At 38.9% G+C, this 24,170-nt stretch overlaps 2 long non-coding RNA genes across 4 annotated transcripts in view; one reads left to right on the top strand and one right to left on the bottom strand.

Annotated features, from left to right (window-relative positions):
- Positions 1–7,970, top strand: part of LOC134092465 (uncharacterized) — an 11,758-nt gene extending 3,788 nt beyond the window's left edge. The window contains exons 3-9 of one of the 3 annotated variants that reach the window (XR_009940236.1): positions 773–840; positions 934–978; positions 1,137–1,233; positions 2,373–2,428; positions 2,871–3,112; positions 4,712–4,787; positions 7,635–7,970. This is a non-coding gene — a long non-coding RNA (uncharacterized LOC134092465). Of the gene's footprint in view, positions 1–772; positions 841–933; positions 979–1,136; positions 1,234–2,372; positions 2,429–2,870; positions 3,113–4,711; positions 4,788–6,276; positions 6,345–7,634 lie in introns of those variants that run through there. The other 2 variants (XR_009940235.1, XR_009940237.1) reach the window with 2 other exon arrangements.
- A 312-nt stretch (positions 7,971–8,282) lies between these two features.
- Positions 8,283–12,722, bottom strand: LOC134092466 (uncharacterized). The gene is made up of 3 exons (XR_009940238.1): positions 12,668–12,722; positions 9,289–9,329; positions 8,283–8,413 (listed from the first exon to the last, which is right to left on the bottom strand). It is a non-coding gene; the product is annotated as an uncharacterized LOC134092466 (long non-coding RNA).
- Positions 12,723–24,170: the final 11,448 nt, after the last annotated feature.

Raw genomic sequence — 24,170 nt, forward strand, 5'->3', positions numbered from 1 at the left:
GTTTGATAAAAATGTGATATGTGATCTCATCCTCCTCAGCCGAATATTCTTATTTGGAAAAATACAAATATAGCAGCCTGGTTGATTGTAGTCACGTGGCCATCTTGGTGTCAATACACTGGAGAGGGTTATTGTGTAAATGTAGCTCTAGCACCCAGGCTCTTTATGCTTCAGTTGGGTCCTGATGACTTTAATCAGCTCATCGCTCCCTTCAGCAGCTGCTACTGTTTGAATAGTGTCAAGAGTAGCAGTGAGGCCACCACCACACGTAAGTGGCATAGTGTGCGTCTGCTTTCATGCAGAAAACCAATGGCACGTTTTGTTTTCTGTGTGGTTATACATTATGTCAACATATTGTTATCTTAACATTGTGCCATTATTTAAGTTTTTGTAAGGGTCAGCGGTGCTTATGACAAAGATAAAGAGTAATGTTCTTGGGAAAGTTGTGTGATGTGAACTGACTGTTCTGAGGTGATGTCATGTCAGCTTGAGGCCCACTTTCATAATTAAATTATTGTATGATTTAATATTTACAGCAAGGGAGTTTTGAACATTCTAACGGAAGATTCTGTTCCACAACAATGTACTGTAAGGTTCTAAAATTCTATGTTGAATTCAAAGAACCTGGATTGGAGTGTTTCATTTCCAACATTACTGTCACACCGGTGTGATCATGCTGCACCTACTGTATGTATATATATCTATGGGTGTGATGGTATTGGCTTAAGTGTTTCCTGTTGTCTTTGTTTAATGTGATTTTCTTCTCTCGTAGCCAAGCCAAGCTCAAGCCATTTGAGACATGTGCATAACTGGACTTCATTGAAGAATGGCCAAATCAAGGTTTGCCATCTCACCCTAGTGTTATATGAATGCAGTGTATAATCAACTGCTCAAAAACCAGGCCATGTTGTGTCATCTTCTCACCCCTTGCAGTAGTGATGCTGAGAGCAACATAAGTGAAGTGTGTGCTTGTATCAGGTATGTGAGCAACTGTAGGACTGTGTGCACCTGTTACTTCAGTTTGTTATGTCTGTCTTGGAGAATGGGGACTAGGCAGCTTTACAAACACATCTGCTATTTGTGTGCTCTTCCCAATTGCATAGTTGTTTTGATTTACCTTTTGTTGGTTCCTGCAGCTAGACCAAAGCCAAAATGGCATTTGAGATGAAGCACAAAAAAATGATGATGCTGATGGTCTGCACTCTTATCTGGGCATTTACCAACTATGAGGAGGTAAGAAAATACACATTTTATTTTTTATCATTGACCATTATGCTTTGACCAAAGAAATGAAGCACAAAAGCAGTTGAAGTCTTAACTGGTGTGAAAGCAGACACTGTGTGTATGAAAGTGGATCAAATCTGACGTTATCTTAAATGTCTTCCAACCTGTGGTTTATGGTGTGTGTTCAAATGTGTGCAATGATTGTAACCCACAGCATAACTCACATGTATGGTAAGGATCTTTGGTAACACTTTACTTGAAGATATCTAAATAAGAGTGACATGACACGGTCATAAACACATGACACTGTCATAAACATGTGACACTGTCGTGACACATGAACCCTAACCCTAAATTATCATGACAAACCCCAAATGACATTTATTGGCAGAAGCGTTATCTCATAAACGCTTATGACTTGTTTATAATGTTAATGACGTGTTCATGACAATGTTCTGGCCCTCTTATGTAGATACAGTACCTTCAAGTAAAGTGTAACTGGATCTTTTAGCAGTCAAGCATAACAACATATTCAACACAGCTAAAGAGGGTGTCCACCATACTGCTAGAACCCACAGCAGTATTTGATTGGGCCTTACTGCCCAGTTTTTAAAAAATTGTGACCCATTCAAAGTTTACTAATGGAAAGCACTTTATTTTCAGCCATGTCCACTTGAATTTACAACAGTGTCTGAACAGGACAATCAACAATGTAGGTTAGGAATGTGTGTTAACCCCTCTATAAGTGCGCTGTTTATGAGTCACTGTCAACATCAATGTGACAAGATTGTTACCTGGGGATATAAAAAGCACTTTTAGCACCCTGTGATATGAAAACAAAACCTTGCCTTGTCAGTGGCGCACCAACTGAAACCAACTAGCCTCTTCTTAAGCAGGAAAAACTGTTTGATCTATTTTGCATCAAATGTATATTTGAAAGCTATCTTTTATGCTATATATTCATTCGTTCATTCATTCATTCATTCATTCAGCCTTTATTTATTAGATTAGATTAGATTCAACTTTGTCATTGTGCAGAGTACAAGTATTAGCTTATAACCTTCAATGATGTATTTGTATACATAAGTTATGCATTTTCAATTTCTTTTTATATTTTCTTTTTGAATAAAGTTTATTTTCTCTTTCAGGTTACCTAGTAGACCAAGATGCAGAGGAGGTCCGAGAATAAACCTTGACTTGAAGAGTAAGTCTGCAAAAAACATGTTGAATCTGCCAAATACATTTTAATTGAGTGATTAATTGATTGACAGGTAGAGGTTTTCATGAAAAAATATGTCATCATCAAATTCAGATATTCATTACTGAATACTGTCCTGGCAGCTATTTGGGAAAAGTCAGGTTTTTAAAAAAGATCCACTCTACTGTAAATAATTGAATTTATGTGAAGGAAAACAGTTCATTAAAATGACCAGTAGATGGCAGACTCAAGTAATTTATAATAGCACCCTATATCCCAATATAGGGCGCTAATTTATAATAGCTGTGTGTGTGTGTGTGTGTGTGTGTGTGTGTGTGTGTGTTTGTGTTGAGGGTGAGAGAAACAGAATTAGAGGCCCTAACAACCAGCTTCAACCACAACAACAACAACAACAACAACAACAACTTGTTTATTATGCTTTACCAAGGCACCTAAGCACTCTACAGTGAAAGGGGAACCTAACTATCCACCATCAATGTGTAGCACCTGGGAGCGCTCGTCACACACCAGCGTGAGGTGGAGAGTGACGGAATGAGCCAATGAGCCACTTCCACGGGGCGATGACTTGAGGGGCAGACTGAATGAGAGGAAGTTTGGGACTTCAGCCAGGACACCCGGGGAACTCCCAAGACCGACTCTATGAGCGCCATGGGATCTTTAATGACTATGGTGAGTTGGGACCTGGGTTTAATGTCTCATCCGCAGCTCGCTTCCAGTGTGCGTAGTCTAAGCTCTTATAAAATCAAATAAAACGTTTAGAATAACAAAATATGTCATTTTGACTGATTATATTAAGCAGAAAGTTTAAACACAATGTTTAAAAATATGTATATCTGATGCTGTATGACGCTCAGGATGGGAAAGAGGGGCATTTATTCTCTCATTTTTCTGAGGGGGTAGCAGGCAGAGTTTGGGAACCAGAGCTTTTGCTCATCTGCAGTCAGTGGAAGAAGGTGAATATTTATAGTTGTGAGACTTTCTGCATCAAACATCAGTGTCCTCTTTAAGTGGCTGCTAATAGCAGATACATGGTACATAGACTTTAGGGCAAATGGGGACACAACCAGGGATGCATACACAGGACAATTACCATAGGCTACTACAGTCTAGTGGACATTGAGATGTCTTGAGAATCCTTCTGTAAATTGCTGAAGCAACTGTTAATATGGTTGACCACTGATAATTGTTCTCACCCAAGTTCTCTATATCTAGCCACCAAATGCGGTATAGTATTACCTCTCCTAGACTCTGGCGATAAGGTCATATTATCACTACCTTGTGTGAAACAGATTATCGACTCCTTTGCTTGTTGGATGTCTTATTCACTTCAGCTGTGACTTCTCAACATGCTCCACTCCTTCTGTATGTTTAGTAATCTTAGACGCCACCTCTGTCTAAAATGACAGCGATGTAGGCCTACTTGAACTCGGGGGAGTGTCAGTGACCTTGCTGCTCACGCCATGCTGCTCTGGTCTTAACAAGTGTGTCTCAAGCATAGGGTCTCCGCTGGCAAGTCACTTACCAACTTCTCACTCTTAGGTGTTGCTGCCACCTTGTGATGAGGTGAAAGCATATCACACACACACGAGAATCCACTTGACGGGTAGATGTGACTGGGGCTCATAGAGGGCCATGTGTTATCTACATGTTTAAGAGTGAAAATGTATGTAATGCAAGACATATTTATATTTTCTCTATAATGTTTTTACATTCTATTTTAATATCTTGGTTTATATATATATATATTTTTTTTTATGGGTCATTTTCATTTTTGGTAATTTTTCATGTCCAAAATATTGCATTTATAGTGCAGTGGCCTACTTTGTGCAATGCAAAGTCTTTGCCAAAACATTGCATTTTCTGCCTAAGGACTGCAAACAATTCCTCCAAAACTGCCGTTTTAGCACTGTTAAAGTTATGCAGTTATTTCTTCTAAGGGAAGATAATGTATAATCTGCAGCAATAACATACGTAGACCTGCTGTATATCCATTCTCCCAATGTTACTTACAGATTATATGTCATAAATGAGCTTCTAGGCATCAAATCTGTGACACCGGTGCTCATTTTGCTAATCCATTTGTGCTACAATAACATTAGTCCTAAAAGGTAGAAATGTATGACCAACTTCTAGTTTGGGGACAGTCATTTAGAACTAAGCCTGCCTTCACATGTCCTTTGTAACAAATAATGGGATATGGCCATTGTTATTCCTGCCTCCCACTGTGAGCTCAACTGATAATGAATCCCTGACATTTTCTGTCTGCAGGGTTTCCTTATAGTTCTGGACGACGTCTGTGGGCAAGAAGGCTCACAGGCCATGTCGGGTCTGCTCTTGTGCAACGGTGAGTTCCTTTGGAGATGGTCTTTGGAGTGGTTAGCTTACTGCATGTATTTGTTTATTATTAATGTTATATAATGGAGCTATAAGGGGGGATATGTATCCTCTGGGATATTTGGGGATAAATGGGAGGATTTGTAGGAAAATGATTGATCAGGTCCAGCATGAAAGAGATATTCAGAGGAGCATTGTCCCATCAGCTTTGTCTTCACATTCCATCAGATGTGTGTGATCACACACTTGAACTCCTTGGATTTATTCACTGTACTTCAGTGTATTCGTTTCATGTACGGCATGATGACAGGGGCAATTCAATCTAACCCCTGCACTGCACTGAACTCCACTAGTCGAAAAGTAGAATGCTAGTAATATCTACTTGGTGAAATGACTGCTCCAGTTACTGGTTTTCTTAGCCTTTTCTATATTTGAATGCAACCTAATATGATGGGCTAACTAATTATGTTATCCTGTGTCCACTTGGTTTTCAAAGCTTCTGAAGATTTTCTTTGGCATTGGGTAATTTTAAATTGAGAAATACTGAACAATACGATACCAATGGTTGTACAATCAAAAGGATGGCTTGTACTGCTTACAGTATTGTTTTTATAAGATGTTAAAATTTGATATTCAGATTTTATAGACACACTCCTACATGTAACCTTTACTCCTGTGCCATTTTAATTTGTGGTTCATTTCAACTTAATTTACTGCGTAGCGTTTATTCTAACCAAAACTTAGATGTTAAGTAGCTGTCATCACTAGAGCTTGGTTTTGGCACGTTAAAGCTCCCTGTCAACACCTCCTCCTTTATAGCCACATTTGATCATGTAATCAGCTGCCAGACGTAGCAGGTGCATGTTCTATGTTACAACTTAGAGACAAAAGTTGGTCGAGAATTTGGCGGGGGTGGGGTTGGAATGATGGTATTCAAGGCGAAGGGACCAGAGACAATGCTGGTAATTAACTGTATATGATTGTGTCAGATAGCTATTGTGTTGTTGGCCTACCTTTCTTCTGATGCTTCTGATGTGATTGCCAAGTCATCACTTCTCAGTGTTCCTGTAAATCCCGAGATCTTAGAGCATGTTAGACATTTAGCATGATAGCATTTTCCTGAAGGTGACCATATTATACGTGGACAAAAATAGCCTAGGAATAGTGGTGCATGTCTTCCTGTGCCCTTTTCAGAAGCATTTAGCAAGACTAGGCCTCATTACCAAGATAACCATATTAGGTTAGCGGGGGTCTAGATGACCACATAGTACGCTCACACTTTGCCAGTGATATTCAGTATATGTGCTACTTTCAGACGATGACAAATCCCTAAAAAGGTGCCAGAATTGAATGTAATTGATCTATCTAGTCTTTCAGCCTCTCTCATCTTTTTATGTCCTTGTGAGTCTATGTAACACTTTGCCACAGGAGCGACTATCGGTGCATTTGACATTTGGAAAGTTAGAATTGACTCAAAACCCACTCCTTTTGGTCTAAAGGTACACAAAGAGATGTAGGTGACCTTAAGGAACAAGAGAGTACCTATCACAACACCTTTTGTCTCAGCTCAATGGTGAGTTTATAGTCTGAATACCTCCTCTATGTAGGTCCTACCTCTACTGTGCTACTGCTACTGTTATCAATAGTAATACTGCTGATACTGACGAGTCAACAAAGACAACAATAACAAAATAACAAACAAAAAAAACAAAAGAACAATACACAACCAAGTAAGGGTCATGGGCCCAGGCCAATTAGTAAGTGCCAGTGGCAGAGGCAGCTGCAACCCTAAATCTACATGATGGCAGGACACACACTTCCATCCTTCAAATCAGCCATCTTAGGAATGTTCCAGTTGGGTTACAGGCTATAGCAATGTTTATCATTCTCCATCTACGGTCAAATAACTCACACAAGGTAGGAGTCAAAGGGGAACGGTTCAGGAACAAGAAAATACCCCCCCACACACACCCCAGCACACACACATAGTCACCAGACACATATATACACACACAGACTGTCTTACACCCACTCTGACCTTTCACACACACACACACACACACACACACACACACACTCACACTCACACTCACACTCACACACACACACACACACACACACACACACACACACACACTCACACTCACACTCACACACACACTCACACTCACACTCACACTCACACTCACACTCACACTCACACTCACACACACACACACACACACACACACACACACACACACTCAATCATTAAAGGAACTTTTACAACACCCCAGCTGTTGGAGTATATGATCCAGCAAGGCTTTTCTTGTCCACTTCTTTTCTTTACAGTGACCTCTTGAGACAGGACAGAGTGATGGCCAATAGTATTATGCTTTTAGTTTATGTTTGTGCTTCAGGTGAGGTTTTATTCACTTTGTTTAAAGGGGAACTATGCCGTTTTGGCGACTTCCCGGTGGCACAAACTTGCAAGCGTGTTTTTTCTGCTCATAGGCGATAAGGAGAAGCGAGACAGCCATCATTCAACCCAAAATAAGTCAAATAACCATTCCAATAAATTAAGCTGAAAACAACATGCATAGTTCACCTTTAAGGTGAGGTTCCTTGAAACTACTATCAGATAACATGTTAACCTGAGGAAATACAATAGGACAATACAGGGGGTGTGAAGGTGCAGATCTGAGAAATGAAATAAATAATCTTCTTAGAAATGTAGGAAATTGTGTGTTGTCCATGTCTCCCTGGCAGTTATATTTAGTTTGAGACAGTACATTGGCAAATTCCAGTCACACCCATAAACAGTACAATCTGCTCAAATGACATTTGTTGGGACTGACCAGTATGCATCTGTTCACAGGGTCTTGTCTGGCCTTGGCCAGGATAATAATAGGCTCCCGGCCCTTACACTGCGGACGAAGGCTCTCAGTGAGACACATCTGTCAGGATGGGATCACAGGACAATCTCCAGAGAGGCCAAGGACTGGCCCAAGTATCTTTACAATGCAGCCATGAATCTATCTTAAAGGACAGATATTTCTGGAAAAAGATTCCTTGTAATTGATACAGGTTGAACAATGCAGGGTGGTCTTGCAGGCCATATATGGTCTCTGTTCACATTTTATTAGTCTTTTCTAATGATTTTCAATTGTGTGACTGTAGTAAGAACAAATTGAAAACATTCATTATCAAAACAACAAAGTCTCATAAAATGCTTTATAATTATTGCCTCAGGCATGACTGAAAGCAATACAAGTGAGAGGAATTGTATAAAATCAGTATGACACTGAGGATCAGGAATTGTATATTTCAGTATATGTCCCCATATTATGATCATGGTTATGATCATCAGTGTTTTTAGTGTAATTGAAGCAGCAGTAGCCTACCCAAATGTGCCTCTCATGGGCACTTCAAGACGGCTCAAAAGCTCAGTGGCATGGCATTCAGTGTCCTTTCAGACAGAATGGCATGGGATAACCAGGGCGCTATATATATATCCCAGCTCCGTCCATCAAACATATTGAGTTGCACATATTTATTGAGTGAATAAACCCTGATGGGCATCATGAGTAACCATGGCGGAATCTTGAGACTTTTTCTCCCTTTGCTTTGGGCAGAAGGGGAGCTGCTATCATCTTTCTGGTGGAGGGAAAAGAAACAGAAGACGATGTTTTGTTGGCTCAGAGTTCAAATGCTTGGAAATGTCTGGGAGTCCTGGACCAGAGTTCGGAAATGTCTAAGGATCACATTCAAAGAAGGAGTCTATTATAGTCTCACTCTTAAAACAGATTATATGGGATGTATGCAAATGTACAAATGTGTTTAGATTTACTGAAAATTCTGTGAGAATTTGTGAGAAAACTATGAGTAACAAATATATTTATATTTGGATGCAGATGTCTCGCCTCCAACAATAAAGCATAGAGCTACAATTTTAAGTTGTGTTGTCAAAAGTATATACTTATACTTATACTTATACAAAAGCCATAAAATAAACTAATGAAAAACAATTAATTTGATGCTATAATCAGTTATTTAGTTGAAATCATGCAATGAGCACTCCTCAAGACTCAACGGAATGTGTTGCAGTTCTAGAATATGGTGAGATGTTGGGATGTACAAAATGTTCTCCCCTGTGTGACTGGCCAGTGGTTTTAAATCCTAAGTCAGGGCTGTGTTTTAGCATCCATTAGTTCCTGGCTGGTTTTTTTGTTTTGTTTTTTTTTCCTTCTCAAAAGTCTTGATTGCAATTTCTGTGAAAACTTAAATTCAGTAATTTCCCTTTACTTGATATGTGTTCTGTTTATTTGCATGTGTTTATTGAAATAGAACAACAATAGCAATGACATCCACTATCAGCTATCCCAATGACTATTACTGTACCTTTCAAAAGCCAACTATCCCAGCTCACAGCCATATCCTAAAACTACAGTATATCTCTAAAGTTGACCTGGTCCAAGGAGGAGAACATTTATGGTATTGCTACATGAAATGGTTCTGTCATCATGACTTACATGTACCAGTGTCCCTCCTCCTTCCTCTTGCAGTGGCATCACTAGAGAGAACAGAGACACTCTGGGAGCTTAGGTAAAACATCGGGAGCTTTGACACACACACACACACACACACACACACACACACACACACGGTGACAGGTATTCACAGCTGTCCAAAGGAGCTGCCATCAAAGGGCAAGGACATCAAAGCAAGTCCTTGATTTGTTCCTTCCAGAAGGTATCTATTCCCAGAACACAGAAGTCATACAACAGTGCCCAAACTGGTAATAACTAAGAATACATTTTGAAGTTTAAACTCATGCCATGGGGGGGCGCTGTGGTGCAACTGGCCACAGTGTCTGTACCACCTGGGTGTACAGTTGTGGCCACACGTTTACATACACATGCTTAAGTTGACTAAAATGAGGTATAAAAAATAACCTTTAGGTAATTGATCTTAATGCATTAATTTAAAAAATGAGGAAAAATCCAACCCATTTTCTTTGTGAAGGAATAATGCATGGAAAATAAATAAATGTTCTTCCTTAAAATACAGTGGCCATAGATATACATATCCCCATGTTACATTTCTATAGAGGCAGATTTTTATTTTTAAAGACCAGTTATTTCATGGATCCAGGATACTATGCATCCTGATAGAGTTCCCATGGTCTTTGGAATTAAGATAGCCCCACATCATCACATAATACTGTACCTAGAGATTGGCATGGTGTCTTTTTTAGTTAGTCTATTGGAAAAGAGCGTCATGGAAGAAGTATAGCAAGTTAAAGAAATGGGGAAAGCCATTTGTGGCAATCATTTTGTTGTGTCTATTTGTAACTTTTAAGAAAATTCTCCTGCTCAGACAACAGCACAAATGAACTCAAGCTATTTTTAAGATTTCAATTCAGAAATATGTGTTGTGGTAGGCTTACTCAATGTCCTTCATTGTGTTTTCTCAGCTTCAAACAACTCAAAGCATTTCCAAAATAAACAATGCCATTCCATAGTCCAAATAACTAACACAATTAACAAGGAATGAACGTCAATAAAAATAACTACAGAAACAATGTAACCCTTGTGTTACTCTTAAACCTTACTGACATGCTTTATCCTTGGGATCAATTTGACCCCATCTAAATAAGCCCTCAGAAAATGATGATAATTCATATTGATACCCACAAGAGTGTAATAACCACCATCAAGTGGTCCACCATCAAAGTCCTACAAAACAATCCCATCCCTTTATGAATCCTGGAATTACAATATTGCCCATCCAGTGTCAGCAGCCCAAAGGCTTGCTGTTGTTTCACCTTTTGACTTGTACAGTCCTGCCAAAATATCCTATTATCATGATAATAACATTGTGTTCTCATACTATTAAACCAATAATATGATGTCTCAAATGGGCTATTCATATCTTATGTTTCACCTTCAAATGTACCCTTCAGATGAGGAAAAGTCATGAAACATGACATGAAAGAGTGAACCATATATTTTATAATGTTAAACATTGCCATTTAAACAAAAAAAAATTGACCCCAAGGATAACAGGCATATCCCAAGGATAACAAGTCAACAAGCAATACAGACCTACTACAACAATACCCATTGGTGTAAAAATAGCAACACTGTTTGAGACAATCATGACCTCCGGCAGTAAACCCATGTCCAAGTAGAGATGGTCCCCCTCTGGTGACCTTAACTCTTGCTACACCTACAGTATATAACCCACGCAGCAGCTCCCAGCTCCTCCAAGAACACCAAGGGACTCGACTCTTGGGTGAGTAAAATAGAGCCTACTAGCTTTCCATTCTTCTATCCAATCTTACTGTACATATTATGAAATATCTCCAACTACAATTAAGGGGAAAGAGTTCAACAATTTTCAATTAGTTTCCAATTAGCGCTGACTGTTTTCCATTTTATTTTAGAATTAGTAATTAACGTAATTAAATAGAGGACAAAGTAACTTTTCCCTGCTTCGAAGTGCAACCCTCTCTGCTATTATCTTGTAGTTATTACACATTTGAGAGTGTAAAATAGTTATGTACTATTAATTCAAAATTGAACCAACAACTTTTAAAAGAGAATACATTGACTTTACAGACTCTCACAGTGAAAGAGGAGATCTTCGCCATGAATCCTCCCAAGTATGACAAAATTGAGGATTTGTCTTTATCACAGACCTACAGTACTCTGGGCTGTTCTGCGTCACTGTGAACCCCTACAAGTGGCTCCCAGTGTACGATGCTCAGGTTGTAGCAGGCTATAGGGGCAAGAAGAGAATTGAAGCTCCACCCCACATCTTCTCCATCTCTGATAACGCCTATCAGTTCATGTTTGCTTTAAAGTATTTCTGGAGCATATTTCAGTGGTCCATTTGTCATATTCAGTACTGACCTCTACATTTATTACAATCTGAATATCCTCTTAATGTTGGATGTGAATTATCCAGACTCATCAGATCATATATAGACTATTTGGAAACAGTAACTTCACTAAATGACCTCACTTCTTCTCCAGGGGTCACTAGAGGATCAGATCATTGCAGCCAACCCTCTGCTGGAGGCCTATGGCAATGCCAAGACTGGGAGGAATGACAACTCCTCCCGTTTTGTAAGTATTGGCAAGAAAATCATCTGAAATACTTAATTAATTATTTGCTCAATCTTAATAATCTTTCATCACAAATCTTTCAGGGTAAATTCAGAATCCATTTTGGCACAACTGGCAAAATGGCTTCTGCTGATATTGAGACATGTCACCTAAGTGACCATCATACTATTAAAGTAAATTCAATATCATTTTAGAAACTTAGTTATCAAAAATGTCATGTCACAGATCTGCTGGAGAAGTCAAGAGTGACATTCCAGCTGTCTGCTGAGAGGAGCTACCACATCTTCTACCAGCTCTGCACTGGACACAAGGCTGAGCTGATTGGTAGGACATTTAGCAAATTATAAGTACATGAAATGTATGCTTTAACTGATCACAAATCATTTAGCATGATTTTAACACCATTCTTCTTGTGCGTATTTTAGAGGCCCTTCTCATCACCACCAACCCATATGATTTTCCAATCGTTAGCGGAGGTGAAATTTCTGTGAAGGGTATCAATGACTTGGAAGAACTCATTACAGATGTAAGATATCTGAGTGTGTCATAACCAAACTCATAATTCTGCACTGAAGACACAACACTTGATAAATAACTCATGTGAAACTCTTTGTCCACATAGACTGCTATTGCGATCTTAGAATTTAATGACCAGAACCATGCTATATCAATCAATACAATAACCACTGTAAAGAACTCATGTTGTCTCCATAGACTGTTATTGATATTTTGGGTTTCACTGGTGAGGAGAAATTGGGCATATACTGTACAAGCTTACCGGTGCTGTGATGCATCATGGGAACATGAAGTTCAAGCTGAAGCAGAGAGAGGAGCAGGCTGAGCCTGATGGCACTGAGGGTGAGTGATGGAAGGAACATAACAAACACTTCATTAAAACCTTTTTAAGCAATGTCAAAGTCTCTCTGGCACATTTTACAGCAGATGCAAATTTCCCCATGGACAATGTTAAGGATATGGATAAGATAAGATAAAACTTTATTTATTTCAACACCAGTGAAATGTACTTTTTACAACAGCCAGCAGAGATGGATTCAGCAAAACATAAAACAATATTAGAATTTAAAAAACTGTAAGTGATAAGAACTTTGACAACCTTCCTCCATGTCCCTTACAAAAGTGAAATGTTTGTGGCAGATTTGCAGCGGCAGATGTGGCAGATTTGTGGGTGATTTGGGAAACAAATGAGTTCACTACAAAATATTGCCAGAAGTTTGCCAATGTTGGCCACTGGAGGCACACTTCAGGTTCTGGCAACAATGAGTTTTGCCACTAGTAGGCCTAGCAAATGTGTTCGCCAGTGATTTGTCACTACACTTAGCCAATAATAGCAAACTTCCAGGGAACTTCTGATGAACTTTGCATATGACATTGCTGCAAATTTGCTGCAACATTGCCAAAACCTTAACCGTAACTGTTTGCCAGAAACCGAATTTGCATGTGAAGATATGACCTTGCCGCAAATTTGTGGCAACTGTTCAGCAGAAACCTGAAATTTCTGTAAGGGGTGCCTTTGCCCTGCTGTAGATCCCCTAAGCTCTAAGATACAGTATGGTCACAGTTAACAGACACACAGAACTCGCCCAGTGTTCTGGGAAATAATGAGTCGTGGCTATCTTTCCATTTCATCATCAATCATTCTTTAGGCAGGGGAACTTGACTGAGCTCTAAGCTCCTTTTCAGCAATGCCCTGATAGGCTACAACTATCACAAAATAAGATAACAAATAAACAAAGTATCAATTAACAAAAAGACAGGTAACAGCAAAAAGAGGCATGGAGAAGTAACATTTTTGTGTGAAATGAGTGTAAATCTTAAGGCTGCCACGATGGCTGAGGAACTGAAGAAGGAGCAGGACACCAGTGCTCACCTGGAGAGGATGAAGAAGAACCTGGAGGTCACAGTCAAAGGACCTGCAGCACCGTCTGGATGAGGCTGAGAACCTGGCCATGAAGGGTGTGTTTCTAAATGGAACTACATAACAGAAAGTATTGATTGGTGAGGCTGGACCAATGATGTCAAAGTTAGTGCCCGTCGCGATGCAAGAGTTTATTTTCAACAGTCAGACCCCTAATCTTATCCACAACAAACAATTAAATACAAACAATACTAATATCATACATAATCATCCCATATCACTGTACCATTTAACTAAATCTAATCTCTAAATCATACTAAATTTAAGTGCAAATACACGATACAAAGGTTAGATTATATGGCTAATTTGAATGTTTATTATATTTTGTGCTTTTTGTTGGGATCAAAGTAATCCTGATTTTTTTGGATCAAATGTATCCAACTCAAAAGTTTTCAACAACACAAAGTGAAAGTTTTATCCAGATCAACACCAAAGATTAGATTATATTATCTAGTCCAATTTCAAGAACCCTCAGTGAGTTAACCATGGCATTGAACTAGTTTGCCAAGCTGAAAAAGCTCCTAATGCTCTTTGTCCAGTCAGGGAATTGGGAGTTCATGTTGATCACACGTGGCCGTGGTGGTGCACACACACACACACACACACACACACACACACACACACAGAGCACTGTGTGCTATGTGAGTAAGCAGCTGGCTCACCCAGTGTCAACACACCATTTGACCAATTGGTGGAGACAAATTTTCAGGCCTTCTCTGGGCCATAGCCTGTAACCTTTAACCTACAGTATCTGCACAGTAGTCTACTAATCATGTAATATGACCTTGGTAGTTGACAAGGCTCATCAGAATTGATCCAGTAAGTAAACAATTCCACATGTAAAGTGTCCAAGGGTGAGGGGTGCTACTAGCCATGAATGGTATTGATGGCAGTTATGTAAAATACAAATCCTTTGCAACTGAGGGAGCCCAGTAGCAAAAACAAAAAAATCAGTGTGTAGAATTATTGTTGATCAATTGCCAAACACCTCCTTAACCAAATCCAACCCCTGATGTTAACCTTAATCTTAAACTGAAGTTTACACTTTGTTGATATCTGTGCATCTGTAAATAGTTTGAGTAGACTATATCCAAGTAAAGTGTGTGTGACTGTTGTCTCCACACTGGAAGAGACATTCTTAGCCACATGGCACACACACTCTATCCTATGTTACTTCAGACAACAGTTGGCCGCAGCAAAGCTCTTTAAAGCTATATGTGCTCTCCATTACTGCTGTAGCTACGTGCGAACCTAACCTCGTAAAACCTAAACATCCACATTTAAAGATCATAGAGTTGCTACAGTATGTCATTGAACCCATGGTTGAGACAGCAACCATTGCAAACACACCAAGGCACACCACCAAGGGCACACAGTATGTTTTTTGGGGCCCTCCAGCAGCCTGGATTTCTCACTTACAACACCTCCCTCTTACTCCCTGTGGCCCCACAGTGCAGCCCTGATAATATGGTGGTAAGTGAGGACCTTACCTGCAGGTTTGAGATGCATATGAAATGGCTACAAACTACTGAAGATTTTAGATCAGCATCTGTGACATGGTAGCCCTGGATTTCAATGGGAATGAGTGCTACAGACATGGCTTATCACAGGTAATCAGGGCAGCAGGTGTTGGGGTGTTTTTTTCCTAATTTGTGACGATCCGGTGACGTACAGTAGAGTCGCCAGAGAAGTGCAGGACTACGTCATAATTTTGGATCAAAATGCCATGGCATGTTTCAACCTGTAGAAGGCGCGGAGAGCTATATCTCCAATACAAAATAATACAAAATGTTACTTTTCTCTGGAAACACGATTTTTGTCAATATTAACCCTGGTAATAGTGTGGTTCACCACTTATGAGTAATTTCAATCAATCAACAGCTCAAGAAACATATTTTAGGGTGCAGTTACACTTCAAATATTTCAATTCAAATGAATCAATCAATAATCAGCATTAGTGACATTGAAGTTCAAAAACCCTTTTATTATTATTTTCACAGTTCAAATAATGGCCATACCATTCTACAATATGACCTAAAATGCTGAGGAAATCAATTCAAAAGTGATTTGGGAAGTAGTTTTTTTTTTCACACACAAGTACAAATACATTTCAGGCCATAGCTATAACCTAGGGCACACCATGAAAATAAATCAACTATCCCCTCAATGTCAACATTATTTCATTGCATCGATGTGGTACTGTACTGTAGAGTTGATAAACTCTGGTGATATGCAGATTCCTTGCTGCAGACATTGTAGAGGACTTCTTTAAAAGTAAATGTTCCAATCAATGATCCAGGCGGTGCGTTCTTGACTCTCTCCTTCATTTTGCAGTCAAATAGTTGCTGACTAGAATGGCTCCAGGTCAAAGGTCATACGGAATTGATTAAGAGGTGTTATTTATTTTTTTCAAATCCGTTTTCTTCTTCTCAAATTAATTATATCCCTATACATGATAGTAAACAAGACTTCCACACAAGACTAAATTTTGCTAACCTAAACAATAGTAGTGCCTGTGCCAAACTTGCTCTGTCGCTAGTTTGGAGTTTAGCGCGGTTTTAAACTCCAACTCCCACCTCCAACTCCAGTTTAAAACTGTGTTAAACTCCAAACTAGCGACAGAGCAATTATCCAATTGTGTTCAAGATTGTATAGCTTGGTTTACCAATACCAAAAGTCAACCCTTGAGAGCACTGTTTCCAGTGTTGTATATGTTGCATATTTGCAGAATTTGACTCATTACACCAATTACTCTACACACAGACAAATCACTTGATGTGAGTGATACAGTATATAACTCACATCTATGCTAAAATGAAACACTGCAATCAAATCTCACATTCCTTTCTAAAATGTCATTATAGCAACAATACCATACACGCATGCATCATTTTAATTACTATGTCAAATCAACAGCAACACACTGATGTGTCTTGTATAAAACACTGCAGACTTTGTGTTTCTATTTTTATTGTCATTTTCTCAGACTCTTCTGTGAAACTCAAAACATCTCTCAGGCTAGGCAACAGGGAATACATCACATTGTGTGCCATATATCCACCCTGAACTGACCCCACCTCAATGTCTCTGCATGCCCTTTTCATTGCTTGCAAAAGAGGCATGCAGGTATGTGGTTCATGGTCATACTTTTCATTAGCACACTGAAATCAATTATTTGATAGGTTTTAGAAATGGATAGTAAAGGGGCAAATACAGAATTGTTCGTCGGCGCTCAGTGTAAAAGTACACACTTGAACAGGTACACAATAACCTGTCTATGTGAAGTGCTAAGCCTCAGACTGATTGGTGTTCAGTTTTCTCTGTAAGTGTTTTCAGGTACAGTATGTGTGTGGGTATTACCAATTACCAGACATGCTTGCATTTTGTTTTTTAAGTGTTTTCCCATTTATAACAGAAGATTTTACTTTTGAACAAAGTATCTAATGTAAGATAGTGTTTCACAAGTCCAAAGTGTGCAGAATTGTAAACTGTATGCAAAGCAGAAAATGTGTTTAAGCTATGGTTACCAGTGTGTATAAGATGTGCTACACAATGTTTAAGTATTGAGGCTTTGGTCCAAGCATTTGTTTTTAGTGTGTATAAGCAATGAGCAAAAACTGTATTACAGTAAGTATTACTGTATGCACAACATTGAGACAGGTCAAGTTTGTGTCATGATATGGGACACCTCCATCCCAGTAAGCCAGAGGCTTTTCTAACTGACATTCAGCACAACAGAATGATTGTTCAGATGTCAGTGGAATTGAATTACAGGGGGCACATGACTGCTATAGCTATTGCATGTTCTCTCTCCTATACTTATTACTTCTCAGTAAGGTGGGACTGACCACATCTTAGGCACCTTACATGTTTTGCTTCAGCAAGACCAGAAGGACTATATTGTTTATTTCTCACTCATTTAAATAGACTATGGCCAGATAACACAGGGAATATGTATACAGTATTTAAATACACCTAAAATGTAGTTTTGTGATACCAGTCTAATTTCAGTCTCTACCACTGGATGTGTTGTGTTAGCAGCGTTGTAATGACCAATCACGTGAGAGGGAAGCTGTTGACAGGGCTGTCGTTCCCCACCCAGGCCACTGACATGCCTGGCCTGCCACATGCTGTTGGTAGATCCAGCTATGATGGGGGTCTCGTCATCCCCTGCTGACTTGACCACAGCTACCCCTAACACGGACACTGCGGTGTCAGGAGCATTTTGGCAGGGTGCAAAGTGGAGGACTGTACTGTAGCCTACTGTACATCTCCGGTGACCGTCTTCATTGTATTCCAATTATGATATGTCAAAGTGTCATCATCTCCTTCCCACTTCCGATGGCAATGTGTCAGGGCTTGAATCAGTATTAACCAGCTTTAGCTTCTCCCTTGCGAGATCATTGTGATTGCGAGATCATTTTAATCGTGATCGTGAAAAACAACAAATCAAATGGATGCAAAAGACTAAAACCTAACCAGAAACACACATTTTTAGTGTTTTTTATATTCCCACTATCTTCAAATCTAATGGGTGCCTCACAATTTTGCACAGCACTGTATTTTACATACTTTGAATTATTTCCATAATTTATTGTGCTGCTAGATTTCACTCAAAAACAGGACAACTTGGAATCGATGCAACTTAAGTCACAACAATTAGATTTATTGACGTACGTACATCATACACATTCGACAACATAACAGACTGTTATGCAACTATTTTTTCATGAAATTAACTGAACACTTATTACAGTAAATGTGACAACGGTTTTAGACTAAAAGTCTTCTAATAACATACTATACTACAGTATTATGTAAAATTGTCAATATTATGCTATATCATGCATACAACTACATGTGTGGCACACTGAAGTAGTAATGTCTAGATTTTGAATGCACACACTTACAATCTCAAGATCTTTTTGGCTCCGTCAAATTTATTTTTTCATTTTTTCCAACTTCAGATATGTCCTGAGGGGGTGGTAAACGTTGGATAAACTTTCAAGTACTATTTCAATCTACTATTGCAATAAACAGACAAAATGTGTTGGCATTTTATACTGTTCTTTCAAGACGGTAATACAAATTTTATTTTAATGGACAAATTGTTATTTAGGTGAAATTCAAGAGTGTATAGCTTTTGAATAAGACAACTAACCATCTCAAAATGTCCTCAGCATATACTTTCCCTCATGGACTACGATGTTTAGAGATTGTAAGTGCCCCGCATTCAAAAACACTCGAACAACAAAAACATTTTTTTCCCCCCATGACCAATTTTTATTCATTTATCCGGATTTGTTTTGATCCATAGGACAGCAATGGTGGGTAATACAGTAACTATACTATGAGATGCATATGAGCATATTTTTGGCAAAGAAATATGGTTTCACTGAGAGAGGAAAGGAACATTTAAAAAGGGGTAGGCTACAAATAAAAGATTGGCATTCAATGCACCAAAATATCAGGCTTATGATGGCCATAAGCCATTGGGGACTACCTTTTACAAAAAAGTGAACAAAAATCTAAGACCATAATGTTGAATCCCATATTTTTGTGAAATTACTGTATATGGAATAACCCCTCATTATAGCTACAAATGTTTCTTTAGCGACTTACCTAACAAGCTGAAGTTTATCCCAAGGGCTTTGTTCATAGCTGGTTTTTCAAGAACCACACAGATCTGATCTCTATCCAGAAACACTACAGTATGCCAGCTCTATTTGGTCTTATTCCTAATTAGAGCACAGGCCTCGAGGCATGTCTCTGCGGTATCAGGTGTCTGCTATATAACTTCAATGACAAAACCCTTTCATCGCATGCCCACATCGCCCTACTGTAATCTCAATTAGGCCCGGGGCTTATTACAGTTATGTGGCTTTAAGACAGCGTCAATACATGCTCATTTCAGCAATTTACAGATTTATTATTGTCTGTGTTGAATGTGTTGAGTTAAGATTCAATGTAGGTCAATGTTGTTGTTTAGCTGTTCATTTTGAACTCTGGTGCACACATGGGTCAGGGTATAACTTGAGGTATGTCTATTTAAAGAAACATGCTCAGACTCAAACCAGCCATGCTCAGTCGTGTGATGAAACCGAAACATGATATGACCGGTAATTTCCTTTTGGGGTCACAGCAGCATACTGAGGAGTTCAAAATGTCTGTTCTCTTGTGAGGAAGCAGGCAACCATAAAACTATCAAGCTAATCAGATCACTCTGACAGTGTGGCAGAGCAAAGTCAAAAGGGAATAACGTACATTTTGCCCATTCTGTAAAATATCAGTGGTGTGATATCATAAAATAATTCCAGAGAGAATAGATTTGATTTCAACCAATTTATTGCAAAGTAAATACTACATCATCGAGATGAGTCAGAATGTTGTTCACCAAAAGTAAAGTGTCGTTCACACCAGGAACAATAACAATAAAGATAAATGTCTACAATATGACAACAACAAAACAATATGAGCACCCACACTGACCAACGACAGCCTAAAGAAAGTCTCTCTTTGTGTTAATGTTTATAATATCTATAATTTGATAGATTGTTTTCATTATTTTTAATTTTTATTTGTTTTGCTCAGTGAAAACGTTTTCCATTCAAAGCATGTACAGTACAGTACCTTTGCCTAAAGTATTCACCCCATCTATTGATTTAATAAGTGGAATCTTTGTCAATGTAAGTTTTACAGTAATTCACAAAAAAATCCCTCTTTAATGTCAAAGTGAAATCAAATTTCTACAAAGTAGGCTAATGTAAATTAATGAAAAATATATGATGCAATATCGGCTAAGTGATTGCATAAATCCCCACTTTAAAGTCATCTGAGCTAAAAAAAGACGTTCAGAACATATCAACATTGTAGCAGATGACGAAGGCGTCTTTTAGTTTACTGTCTATGGTTACATGGCAGTAGGCTAAGTAAATATAGAGATGGAGAGATGGAACTAATGACTGGCCTTAGCAATCATCCGTTTAGAACTAGTAACGACAGTTTGTCCTGCAAGTTGAGAAATTAGTTGATAAGTGGCGGAAAGAAGTAGTCCTACAAACAAGAGCATTTTAGTGATTAAAACGTCTAAATTATAACAGTAAAGGAACACAATGCAAGTGGCAACAGTGGTATAATGGACTCCACAGCACTTTGTTCACAGAAAGAAATGCACTTACTGTACAAGGTGTACATTTGTGCCTTAAGATCCAGGTTTCATGAGTAGGAGTGTATATTCCGCTAGACATTTGTTCTAAGCTCAATAATATTTCAAAAGTTTATAGCCATGATTTCTCATTGATGTTGCTAAGTCATCCGGAGAGGAAGTGTCGTTCCCTTTAGCAAACTGTAAACCGGAAAGACGCCATTTTTACATGAGATAGGCTTACTGGTAGCTATACATCTCTTTGCGCTAACATTTGATGGATTCTGATTGGCTGTCAGCTTTTTATTGTTTGGAAGATCGTTCTGAAAGTGATCCTCGGCATAATCGTTACAGTTTATGCAGGGTGACCAGATTGTGTCCTCTTTTGGTTCAACAATAAGCGTATTGGTAGCTATACATCTCTTTGTGCTAACATTTGATGGAGTCTGATTGACTGTCAGCTTTTTATTGTTTGGAAGATCGTTCTGGAAGTGATCACCGGCATAATCGTTACAGTTTATGTGTGGACATTGTCATTCATATTAGCAAGAGCGATACTTTTTTGTTGTTATCATTGTAGTTATACTGCCATTAATCCATATGTAAGATAGTATTAGAGATGATACTGTGATGAGTGGTCCAGTCAAGTCAAGCTAATGCTAATAATCAGAGAAACTGGCTGGGCTACTTCAAAGAGACTAGACCCAGGGATGACCAGAGCACTCAGACAACTTTTAAACTTGTTTTATTATGGTGCACACAATTGACTGACGTTTCGACTCACCGCGTCTTCCTCAGAGTTTTTGACTGAGTGCTCCAGTCATCCCTGGGTCTAGTCTCTCTGTAGTAGCCCAGCCAGCTCCTTTGCTCCTGGACTGTGAGCACCAAAAAGGCTCGAGTGCAAGTGACACCCTTCTTACTAATGTTGATCATGTTTATGCTAATGATGTGTATGCTAATAGTGTTTATGCTAATGATGTTTATGCCTATTTTGTTTATGTTTATAGTATTTGGCAGATGCTTTTGTCCACAGGAATTTATAATGAACAGTACATTAGTTAAAAATAAAAAACAGTTTCAAATAATAGTAGCTCAAATATCGATAATAACTGTGTTTACATACAAACAAAAACATATTATGTACATTCATACAACATACATTTGGAAACTTGGTATTGGTAAGTTATAATAATATTTACCGTAACCTTGGTAATTTCTGTTGCCACCTGTCCTGAAAAAAAAAAAAAAAATCTTAGCTCAACCTTTTTAAACCTGTAATAATTAAGATGCTTTCTTAGATTTTACATTATTGGCAAAATATTCAAACTAAAGACAGAAAGACCCCTCAATAGTAAGAGTACGGTCTGCCAAAACACTGCTACTCATTCTACTCCTTCTGCTTCTTAAACCCAATCATACTTTAAACAAAACCAGTTGGCTGACTATTACACAGAACTATTCACTTCTATATATTTATTTTGCCCTTTAATAGCCTTTACTGACAGGATAGTGAAGAGTACAGACAGGAAATGATTAGGAGAGAGATGGCATATGGGATTGAGAGATGACTGTAGGCTGGCTCAAACCTGGGTCCTGGTAGCACTAGATCCTTGTGGTAGGGAATGCTGTCACTGTACCACAGCACTAACCTGAAAATATCCAGACTCTTTCACAAAGTGAATAGTGAATAATAGTGAATCTATCTCCAGGCTTTCACGAAATGAATAGTGAACCCATTGGTTCAGCCTTACCAATCACATTGATCAGAGATTCCAAACGTTACCTCCCACTTCTCCGAAACTTTGCAAACTGATAATAAACTGCATCAACAGTCAGGAAGCAATGTATGTGATGGGTTTACCTTTGCTGTCAATATATTTTGGCATTTTTCCAATTGCATTTTTTGACCTTTGCAGGTGCTGCTACTTCTGTTCATCCCAATGAGTTTTGGTTTCGTCTTCCCCTCACGTAGGTGATTGGCCTGACATTTTTCTTGTCTGAGGGAAACGGTTATGAACTATTGGTTGAACGATGGGTTGCCACTGCCAGACTAGATCTCCCTGAAAGAAGGTCTAGGAGGCCAGGGCCAGAGTATCACAACACCCCCATATAGAGTTGGTTTGACTTTTATAATTACATGCCATTACTTTACTTATGTCTTGCTCAAACATATTTTGCCATTTTAGGCTGACCACGCTGGTTACCACCATTTTTTCAAGTATTATCTCCAGGCTGTTTTGCCTCGTGACACAGTGAGTGAGTGGAGAAAGATGAAGTGGGATCGAGAAATGACCACAGGTCGGTAGATAGATTAGATTAGATTAGATCAGATTATGATAATCAACTTTATTGTCCTTGTACAGAGTACAAGTAGTCTGGCTATCACCATACTACTGTAAACTCAATCTTCTAAGAACATTAGTCTGGGGAGTCTGTGCTTTATTTCCACAGCACAAGAGGCGTGATCAATGGGCATCGTTCAAATGACACGGTATGCTTGGATAGTCCTTCAACCAATCAGACCAACGATCCGGTGCATCTTTTGGAATCACTACTGTGATTGGACCCAAAGGTTGTGGACAGGAAGTAGGGAGATAGATGTGCAGGTTTCCAGCCTGAGCTGCCGGGCGAAATCCAAATTCATCGGCAGGTCAGGCAACCAGCCTAGTACAAGTACAAAGACAACGAAATGCAGTTTGTGTCTAACCAGAAGTGCAAAAAAAGTAGAAAAGTATAGACAGGTGGTCCATAGACAGGACAGGATATATAGTGCAGTGTAAACAGTAGCATACAGTTGTTAAGTTTGCCATGGATGGATGGATATAGGTTGATGGATACATGGATGGATGTAGTTAGATAGAGAATGTACAGTAGATGGATGTAGACAGACGGATGGATGACTTAGTCAATATGGAAGTATTAAGTACTTTGTTGCCATAGTACAGTGTGCTCAGGACAATGATTGATTCCATGTTTATGTGTGTGCTTTATGTGTGAGGGATTGGAACTTTTAATCGGGAATTTGGAATTAAACTTGGAATTGGGAGTCTAACATAAGTGGTGACTGCATGATGATTTACCATTAAAGGGAAGTTCCAAACAACCTGGGGTCTATTTCTGGTTGATAACAGGTTCACACTTTCATTTGGGAGCAAAAATATGTTAATTGGAGGAGTTTCGAGCTAGGCCTTTGTTTGCATT

This window comes from Sardina pilchardus, chromosome 9 (assembly GCF_963854185.1).
Source record: "Sardina pilchardus chromosome 9, fSarPil1.1, whole genome shotgun sequence".
NCBI classification, from domain to species: Eukaryota; Metazoa; Chordata; class Actinopteri; order Clupeiformes; family Clupeidae; genus Sardina; species Sardina pilchardus.